The following is a 10,000-nucleotide window of genomic DNA, read 5'->3' on the forward strand; positions in this document are numbered from 1 at the left end:
AATGAAACATTAATTTTATTAAACACATGTTCCGTCAATTCTTGAAAATTTTAAGGAAGACAAATATGAGAGTATGCATATAGAATTATAAAAAGCATGAGATTTATGCATATAGAATTATAAAAAGCATGCATATAGAATTTTAAAAAGCACGAGATGTATGCATATAGAATTTTATAAAAAGCATGAGATTTATGCATATAGAATTATAAAAAGCATCTGTAAACAAGATATCGGTGAGGTATGCATATAGTTATAAAAAGATTGGGAGATGCATGCATATAGAATTATAAAAAGCGTCTGCAAACTCTAGTAAGATATAGCCATCGGTGAGGTATGCGTATATATTTGTAAAAAGCTTGAGAGGTGTATGCATATAGAATTATGAAAAGCATCTGTAAACACTTATAAGATGTAGCTATCGGTGAGGTATTGTATATCTAATGGAATAGCATAAATAGGCTTTGGTTTCTGTATGCATTGTTATTGAATAAATGCTAAATTCAAAGAAAAGTCAAGTATAAAGACCCGTCCAGACAATTTGACTTTGCCCGCAAAAACAATTGAGCAGTTTTGCCGTTAACAAGACTCTAATGTTGTTTGTTTAACGAAAACTCAAGAACTCTGCCCTTGGCTGGAACAGCATTCGCTGCCCGACACACTTGGAACAGATTGTCTATTATTCATTTTGACACCTGTATTCTACATTTAATAGCTTTATCGACAATACCTGTGGCTTAGGAACGTAAAATTTTAGAACATTAGCTACAGGCATAAGTATTCATGAACTTTCAGAAGAGCTGGTGAAGTTTCCAGATAGAAAATTACAATTTGGGTAATACTAAGTGCTTTAAAAACCAAAGGGAAAAGCATTGGAAAAAAATGTTCATAGCGCTTTTTTTTTTTTTTTTTTTTTTTTTTTTTTTTTTTTTTTTTTTTTTTTTTTTTTAATCCATAAACCTTGGCATATATCCTGCAGAAGATTTTTCCCCTCCAAAAAAAGTATGTTTACCTTGATGGAAAAATCTATGCGATCACTTAAATTACTATAAACTTGTCGCTTTTTTTGCCCTGTGTTTATTAGTCTTCAAACAAGTAGGGCATAATACTCATTAGGTTTTTTTTTTTTGTTTCTTTAGAAAATGTTCACTTATTGCTTGTTTTATATTTGGAAGGAAGGTCTTTAATACATTTAGCTTCTAATGTCAATGGTTTAGTTTTGATTCTGCCTATCAATATTTTGTTTAGAGTATTTTTCAGGATGAATAATTTTAAACCCTTCATTGTCTAGCTTAAGAAAACTAATCGATAAAGCAGTTATAAACTGCAGTAATGTTTGGTTATAGTATTTTTTTTTTTCGGACATTTTTCACGAAAGGAAAAATCGGTAATCTGTTTTACAATTAAGTCTCTAAAAAAAAAAATTTCAAGGTTTTATCGCATCAATTTTTTTTATTGTTAAAGGGGAACTAGGTCATAAGTATTATAAATTTTGCATGTCCTGCCTGAAGCACCAAAAGCTCTGGCTGTGCATACGTTTGATTGGGCCACCTTGCCACTCGTGTGACTTGTGAAGACACACTACAGTTGGCCCTGTGGGCTTTGCTCATTTGTGAGGAGTTCAAAATAACTTTTTTTTTATTTCTCAGTTGACAAACTTTTTTTTTTTCTTTCATCTGACTGGCTAACCTAGTAATTCTGAGTAACATTTTATTATTTCAATTTTTATTAACGATTTTTGGGAATAATTATTTTGTTTCAATAATAATAATTTTAAAATTTGTTGAAATATCTTCCATTTATTTTAGCCTTCTAGAAGGCTTGTAAACCTTGTATAGGCTGAGCAGTGAGTGCAAGTGGGGTTGTAACCAGTGATTTTAACCTTCTGGAAGCTTTATCGAGGCTGTCTTCAAATATCCGACAGTGATCTTAGCCTTTTCGAAGTATTGTAAACTTGTCTCCTGGGCACTAGGCCGCCACAGTGCCCGTTGAGCTGTACTCATCGTCTGGTCGGTCCTTAAGCATGGGCGAATTAGATTACAAATTGAAAACGATGATTGGTGGTACTAAATAAATAGTAATTAAGTACGATTTTGGCTCCGTTTCCGCTCCCTTTCTTTAATATTGGTGTACAACCTCCTAACTTTTACTTGATAGCTCAATTGCAGAGGTTTCATCTATTTATAGCTGATGTCGAATGGTCCGAAACACACGACTAGACTAAGATTAATAAGTTATTCAAAGTCTTCATTCAATGAATGTATTGGTCAAAAACTGGTTTAATATAAAAAAAATTAATTATTTAGTTATTGAAGGTATCTTTTGAGAATTTTTACCGGTATCTTCAAGACCTAATGAAAGGTTGAAAACGTTGCATTGTAATTTAGAGCAAAATGAAGCGTCAGTACGCTGTATGAAGGTAGCGAATTATCTTTACAGTAGTTTTAAAGACTCCATTGGTCGAATGGAGGAGAAATATAAAATAGTATTAACAAAACTAGGATGTAAATGCTGTTCTCTCAGTATTCAATAATCTACCCTATTAAGTGTTTAGGAATGAAAGCTAAATAGCAAAATACAGTATAGAAGGACGGGACTGAAAAATATAGATCAAAATGAATTATAGCGACTGCATGAGTCAGTTTTTAAGGGTTGAAATTTCTATATTTAGAGAAATGTATAATGAGTGTAAAGTGATCTAACATAATAAAGCAGATATGTAGAGTAACTTACTTTTAACAATAAAATCTACTGGAGTTATCAAAAGGTTAAATTAATGAACAAAGCTTTCAAAAGAAAGAATTGTGTAATGTCAGCGTAGTAATAAAAGTAAAGATTAAAGGTGTTAATTTGGGCTTAAAGAGCAAAATGGTGGTAAAAATAGTTTGGCTTATTGAAGAGATTATTGAAGATTAGGGCTATTCTTAGGCATCTTGAGAGAGAGGGAACATAAAATTCAAATTAAATCTTTATCTTATAAATATATATATATATAATAGATAGATAGATAGATAGATAGATAGATACACGCACGTATACATGTATGTATATGTATATGCACATACACATATATGTATAAATATATATATATATATATATATATAATGTATATATATATATATAAATACATATATATATATATATATATAAATACATATATATATATATATATATATATATATATATATATATATGTATATATATATATATATATATATATCCCAGCTTTTCCCATTAGCTTTTTCACACACCCTTTTATTCATCAACTTGCTTGGGGGAAAAAAATACGGTTTCGAAATTTATACCCAAGCAGCAACGAAACATATTTCAGCATTTTCCCGCCATTTTTATTTTGTAAACAAGCATGTTTTTGCAGAAGCTCTCAGAAACGTCAGTTGGAATGACTAGTTTGAAATTAGATTTCACAGTCGAGAAACTATTTGATATACAAAATGGAGAATAATAGCTAAAATATTTTCTTTGTTTTTATTCGACCAATGCTTGAAGTTTTGTGAGTATTTTCGAATTTGGGAATAATACTGTTTTGAATATGCTTTTATCATTTCTATTATTTCATTCCTTAATCTTAAAATAATCCTTCCTGATTCTTTAAATAGGAAATTAACGTTATATTGGAAGGGAGAATGTTTTGATTTATAGAAAGAATCAAACATTGTCAGTTATCAGTCGTATATTTGGGTGCTGAATGGCCTCCATGGCCCCAGAGAGGGATCGTAGGCCCATATTATTAATTCAGGTCTGAATTTCTATGTTCATTTCTTCCATGTTGCTGTCCAACCTCTTTAAGCTTTAGTTAATGGGTTTAAAGGGCGATCATGAATGACAGGCAAGGGACAGTGACAATGCTCTAGGGCCTAAGCCAACTCTCCACCAAAGCTATGACCAGGAAGGTCCAGGCAATGGCTGCTGATGACTCAGCAAGTATATCTATAGGCTCTCCCAAACCTCCCATCCCTAGCCCACATGGAAGGTGAGGTTGCAGACACAACGACAAACTATCGAGTTTGAGCGGAACTCGATCTCCCGTCCAGCAGATCACCAGACAGGGACGTTTCCAGTAGGCTACCACATCCCGTTGAAAAGTTTAACTATAGCGACTATGACATGTGGTTCAAATTCAGTAATTCAATCCATAAATCAAAATCGAATTAAATTCATAAATGAAAAATCTAATTCGAATATCTACGCTCACACCTTTCTTTACTTCGCTGAGTTCATAAAATTCCCATGGCTAATATTGCATTTAAAAGTTTCCTTCTATGTACACCATCAATGAATTTCAATTATATTCTCGAATTGCATGAAAGAAAAAATCATCAGTCAATTTCCAAAAACATAAGTCAAAGCTCTCTTTACCATTCCCAATCAATTTTCCACAACATAAGTCAAAGCTCTTTAAAGCATTCCTAGTTAATTGCCAAAAACATAATCAAATCTCTTTGAAGCATTCCCAGTCAATTGCCAAAAACATAAGTCAAAACTCTTTAAAACATTCCTAGTTAATTGCCAAAAACATAATCAAATCTCTTTGAAGCATTCCCAGTCAATTGCCAAAAACATAATCAAAGCTCTTTGAAGCATTCCCAGTCAATTGCCAAAAACTTAGGTCAAAGCTCTTTGAAGCATTCCCAGTCAATTGCCAAAAACATAAGTCAAAGCTCTCGTAACGATTCCCAGTCTATTTCCAAAAACATAAGTCAAAGCTCTTTGAAGCATTCCCAGTCAATTTCCAAAACCATAAGTCAAAGCTCTCGTAACGATTCCCAGTCTATTTCCAAAAACATAAGTCAAAGCTCTTTGAAGCATTCCCAGTCAATTTCCAAAACCATAAGTCAAAGCTCTCGTAACGATTCCCAGTCTATTTCCAAAAACATAAGTCAAAGCTCTTTGAAGCATTCCCAGTCAATTTCCAGAAACATAAGTTAAAGCTCTCTTTACCATTCCCAAAGCTCAATGATCCATGATTCCCAATTGTATTTTACCTACTATCAGGGTACTTTGCTGTAATTGACTTGTCTTGGCCCAGTCCCTCCCCCTTCTCTCCACATTTATTATAAACAGCATTATCGACACTAATCCTTCCGCATAATCAAGTCCATGATCTAAAGCCAATTTCCATTAGTCATTGATAATGCCCACTTCAAGAACAATATTATTTATGCTAGATTTGTACTCCCTTGTTGCTTCAACGTAGTTTCCCTTCTTAAAGTCATCCCTGCTAATTCAATTGCACTTTTTTTACCATCGCGTTCTGTTGTTCCTGCAGATCGTTGTTGCATTCTAAAGACAAAGGGATATCTTGAATATTGTCAGAGTTCTGAGTTTTTTTACGATTTTTTTAAAATTTTATAGAGTAAATATTGATATAATATACGGTTTTCCGATGACTTCCTTGTTAGTAAAGATTCAACGTTCAACTGCTACCTCTTTATTTTCCTTTATATTCAAGGAAAATTTAGCAGTTTTTTTATAGAAAAGGAAAATCAAAAATCCATATCTGTTTCTGATATTTGTCAAGGTACAAAATATATTTATCTATTTTGTTAGTCGCGAAGACCTCTATTCCCTTGAAAAGAAATCCCGAGTTAAATTAGATTTTTGTCATCTTGATACTTTAGAACTCCTGCGCTCAACGTCATTATCTTTTCGGGTCAAAACAATATAGTTGGTATACACTTTTTAAGGTCACGGGGCTGTCTTATGAATGCATACTATGATTTTTACCTGAAATATCAAAAATTCAAAAGTAAATCATTTACAGTACAAAATGATAAAATAAATTATTCGTTTTAATCAAGCTTCTATCATCAGTTACCTATTCAAAGACTTTTCAGTTTTAAAGTTGTCTTGAGGATCCTAGGTCATTCAATTTTTGGACACCATAACGCTCCATCACTCTGTTTACCTAAAACTCAAGATCTTGCAATCAATTTAGAGTTAGTATATATACCCATTAAGACGTGTTTTTTTATCTTATTGTATGCATTCTATAACATTTTTTCCTTTATTCTTACGTTGGGAAAGTACTTGAAATTAGAATTGATTTACTCAAATTCTTAAATTTCTGGCATCAATAGCCCTTGTGATTAGTGACACCCTAGGATTCTGTCACCCTAACAATCATTAATCTATTATTTTCAGTGCATCAATAACACTGCAGATTACTGTACATACACAGTAACGAAGAATTATACTATATGTGGTAACTGTAATCATCACAGTAGTAGTAGTAGTAGTAGGAAGAGGAAGAGGAAGAGGAAGAGGAAGAGGAAGAGAAAGAGGAGGAGGATGGGGAGGAGGAGGAGGAGGAGGAGGAGGAGAAATAAAAAAAGAAAACGTAATAGTAATAATGTTTCACATAGAAAGGATCGCGACAGATATTGCTCGTAATCTAGTTGATGAGCCTAAAATACATATTTTCATTAATTGCTTTCCTTTCTAGATATATATATATATATATATATATATATATATATATGTATATATATATATATATATATATATATATATATATATATATATATATATATATATATATATATATACATATATATGTGTGTGTGTGTATATGTCCATTATAGGAAATAAAATATTCGAAGGATTAATTTTAATGTAAACATTCTCTATGTGAAAATAAATAAAAGCTATATCCCAGACCACATTGCATTAGAATTCTTGCTAATTACATTCAGAAACTTCCTATAATTATAAATCTAAGAACGATAACCAGAAAATGGGGAATATTCATTTATTTATTTTCACATAAAAAGAACATTCCTTTTATGCGTTACTTTTCGTATTGGAGGCAAAGTAAATTTCAATTCTATTGTATAGAGAAGACAAATGAACGACTGACTTACCAATCTCTCTCTCTCTCTCTCTCTCTCTCTCTCTCTCTCTCTCTCTCTCTCTCTCTCTCTCTCTCTCTCTCTCTGTCAATGTTTACCTAGTCGAATGAAAAGATTTAAGACCCATATCACTTTGAAAAAGTATACGATAGAAATTGTTCAAAAAATTCTCGAAAACATTAATTGTCTTTTGTCTCGAACAATTGACAATTCATTTCTGAATTGGACTACTTTATTCTTTTCCATTTTTTCCTTTTTAGGTCGATCACGTGAAGGGAGAATTGTGTAAACAGTTCCAGGAAAGACTGTTAAAGTATTTTTGGACTGAAATCAATACAAAAGATATTTCTCTAGGTTATAATTCGCAAAGATAAAAAAAAATGATACAAAATTGGAAATACCACTTATAAGCAGTTGCAAAATGTTTAAACCTTCAAATATTTTTCTCTGTGGAAATACTACCAGCTAAGTGACCTTTGTCACAGATATATGCTAACTATGTAATCTGTCATATGACTGGTGTCAACCTTCAAAATATTCAATAATAATAATCTAATTGAACGAATAATATAAGTAAGGATCGAATTTGATATAAAAAGGAAATATATTAATGAAAAAGATATTATGGCACATAAAAGTAAAAGTATTTGAGAGAGAGAGAGAGAGAGAGAGAGAGAGAGAGAGAGAGAGAGAGAGAGAGAGAGAGAGAGAGAGAAATTAAATTCCTAAGTATTTAAGGGTTTAGTTAAAACTCTAGTTTTCTTTTAAAGAAAGTTCCATAACATATTGAAATAATAACAATGTCTTGGTCCCTTGTCATAACTCTTTTCGATTCATCACACATTTCAGCTAAAGCAAATCTTTGAGTCTTCTTTAAGATATCTGCCTCGTCTTGTTTATTTATCTTCATATTGGTCTATCTGTATAAAGTTCCAGATCAATATCAAACAAGTGCTTTGCGTCGTTAGGAATCTGTTATTTAAGATTGAACGATTTTACTCCTATTAAAGCTCGTTAAACTCTTGACTATACCTAATATACATTTATCTTTTGTTTACGTTTTGTTTACAATAAAGTTCGCATCTAAATTCTCCATGTTTCTCAGTCAGTGACATCTGCATTTCTGCCGAGTAGAATGTTCCTAACTTTACGTAGTTTATGTCACTGTAGCTGTGAAAGTAATGTAACTTCTTGTAGATAGGACAAATGAAGGCCACAAGGGACGTTATATATAATTAAGGATATAACCTTAGCAGACTAATGAGATTTAGCGTTTGAATTATATAAACGATGTTTTTTTTTTTCTAGAAACCATGGTTCTTATCATTGTAAAAAACTGAGGCTGGAAAAAGATCATAAATGGTTTTTGTTTATGTTAAAAAACTAATTATTATTATGTTTTATATTTCCTCAGTCCCTCATAGAAGTAGAGTAATTTTCTGGAAAATAGTTTTTACAATTATTTACGTAAAATCATACTTAATTTTTATGTATGTGTATATATCTGCTCCAACCTTTATGGAATAAAAACCCTTGCAGTAAAAACAATCAGCTTTTTAACTTTCTTACAGAACAAGAATGTGTTTTTTGTTATTCACATATCTAAGCCAATGAAAATATACGTTTCCTGTCATCTCAAATTATCTTAACAAAAGTGTTTTTTAATAAAAAAAAAAGAAAAAAAAAGCTTTCAGAAACGTCAGTTGGAATGATCGGTTTGAAATTAGATTTCACAGTCGAGAAATTATATAATATAGAAAATGGATAAAAAGGAAAATAATTGTTTTTATTTCGACGACTACTATAAATACTACGTGTTTTGTATTGTTGTGAATATTAGAATATTGAATGCGTTTTGATTACTTTTTTTTTTATTTTTGTTCCCAACCTCAGAGAAATCGTCTTTTTGTGTTATTCAAATGGAAAAAAACATGATACTGTAAAACGAACGTAAAAACAACCAGAAAAACAATGATACAAAATAATAAAACTAGAAATCTAACCATGAAAAGATACAGTGGAATTTTGTGAAAATCAAATCATTTCATCATCTCTAATAGAAATGACATTTTCCTTCATCATACGTATGACTTCAAAAATATAATAGCATTTCAGATATCCAAATTAGAGTAAAATCCATGCTTCAAAAATGCAAGAAAGCAGGAACTTCTCGAACTGCAAAACTCATATTATTATCATTATTAATAGCTAAACCATAAGCCCAGTTGGAAAAGCACGGTCCTATAATCCAAAGGGCTTCAACAAGGAAAATAGTTCAGTGAGGAAAGGAAACGAGGAAATAAATAAACTACAAAAGAAGTAATAACAATCAAAATAAATTATCTCAAAATTATTAACACCATTAAATTAGATCTATCATATATAAACTATAAAAGTTTCTTTAGTCTCGAGTAGTGCTATAGCCTCTTTACCATGGTCTTCCACTATCTTGGGTTAGAGTTCTCTTGCTTGAGGATACACTTGGGTTTACTATTTTATCTTATCTCTCTTCCTCTTGTTTTGTTAAAGTTTTTATGGTTTATATAGGAAATATTTATTTTAAAGTTGTTACCGTTCTTATAATATGGCATATTTCCTTTTTTCCTTTCCTCACTGGGTTATTTTCCCTGTCTGAGCCCCTGGGATTATTGAGGATACACTCGGGTTTACTATTTTATCTTATCTCTCTTCCTCTTGTTTTGTTAAAGTTTTTATAGTTTATATAGGAAATATTTATTTCAAAGTTGTTACTTATAATATGGCATTTTTCCTTTTTTCCTTCCTCGCTGGGTTATTTTCCCAGTTGGAGCCCCTGGGCTTATAGCATCCTGCTTTTCCAACTAGGGTTGTAGCTTAACAAGTAATAATGATAATAATAATGATGAAAAGAAGCGAAAGAGAAACCCATTCCTTCGGGTATTGATGTATTTATCATTGCTTGACTTAATACGATCCCCCAGGAAGGATTTCTTTTTACCAATACAAGGCTTGAGTCAAAGTCCCTCCTCTAATGCTATGTTAACTAAACAAACAATTCAAGTTTAAGAGGATATTTTCTTATACGTCATATATCATTGAAATACTTTAAATCATAGCTTAGTTTGCTGACCTTAATATCGTATTATTTTATA

Source organism: Palaemon carinicauda, chromosome 40, assembly GCF_036898095.1.
Source record: "Palaemon carinicauda isolate YSFRI2023 chromosome 40, ASM3689809v2, whole genome shotgun sequence".
Taxonomy (NCBI): domain Eukaryota; kingdom Metazoa; phylum Arthropoda; class Malacostraca; order Decapoda; family Palaemonidae; genus Palaemon; species Palaemon carinicauda.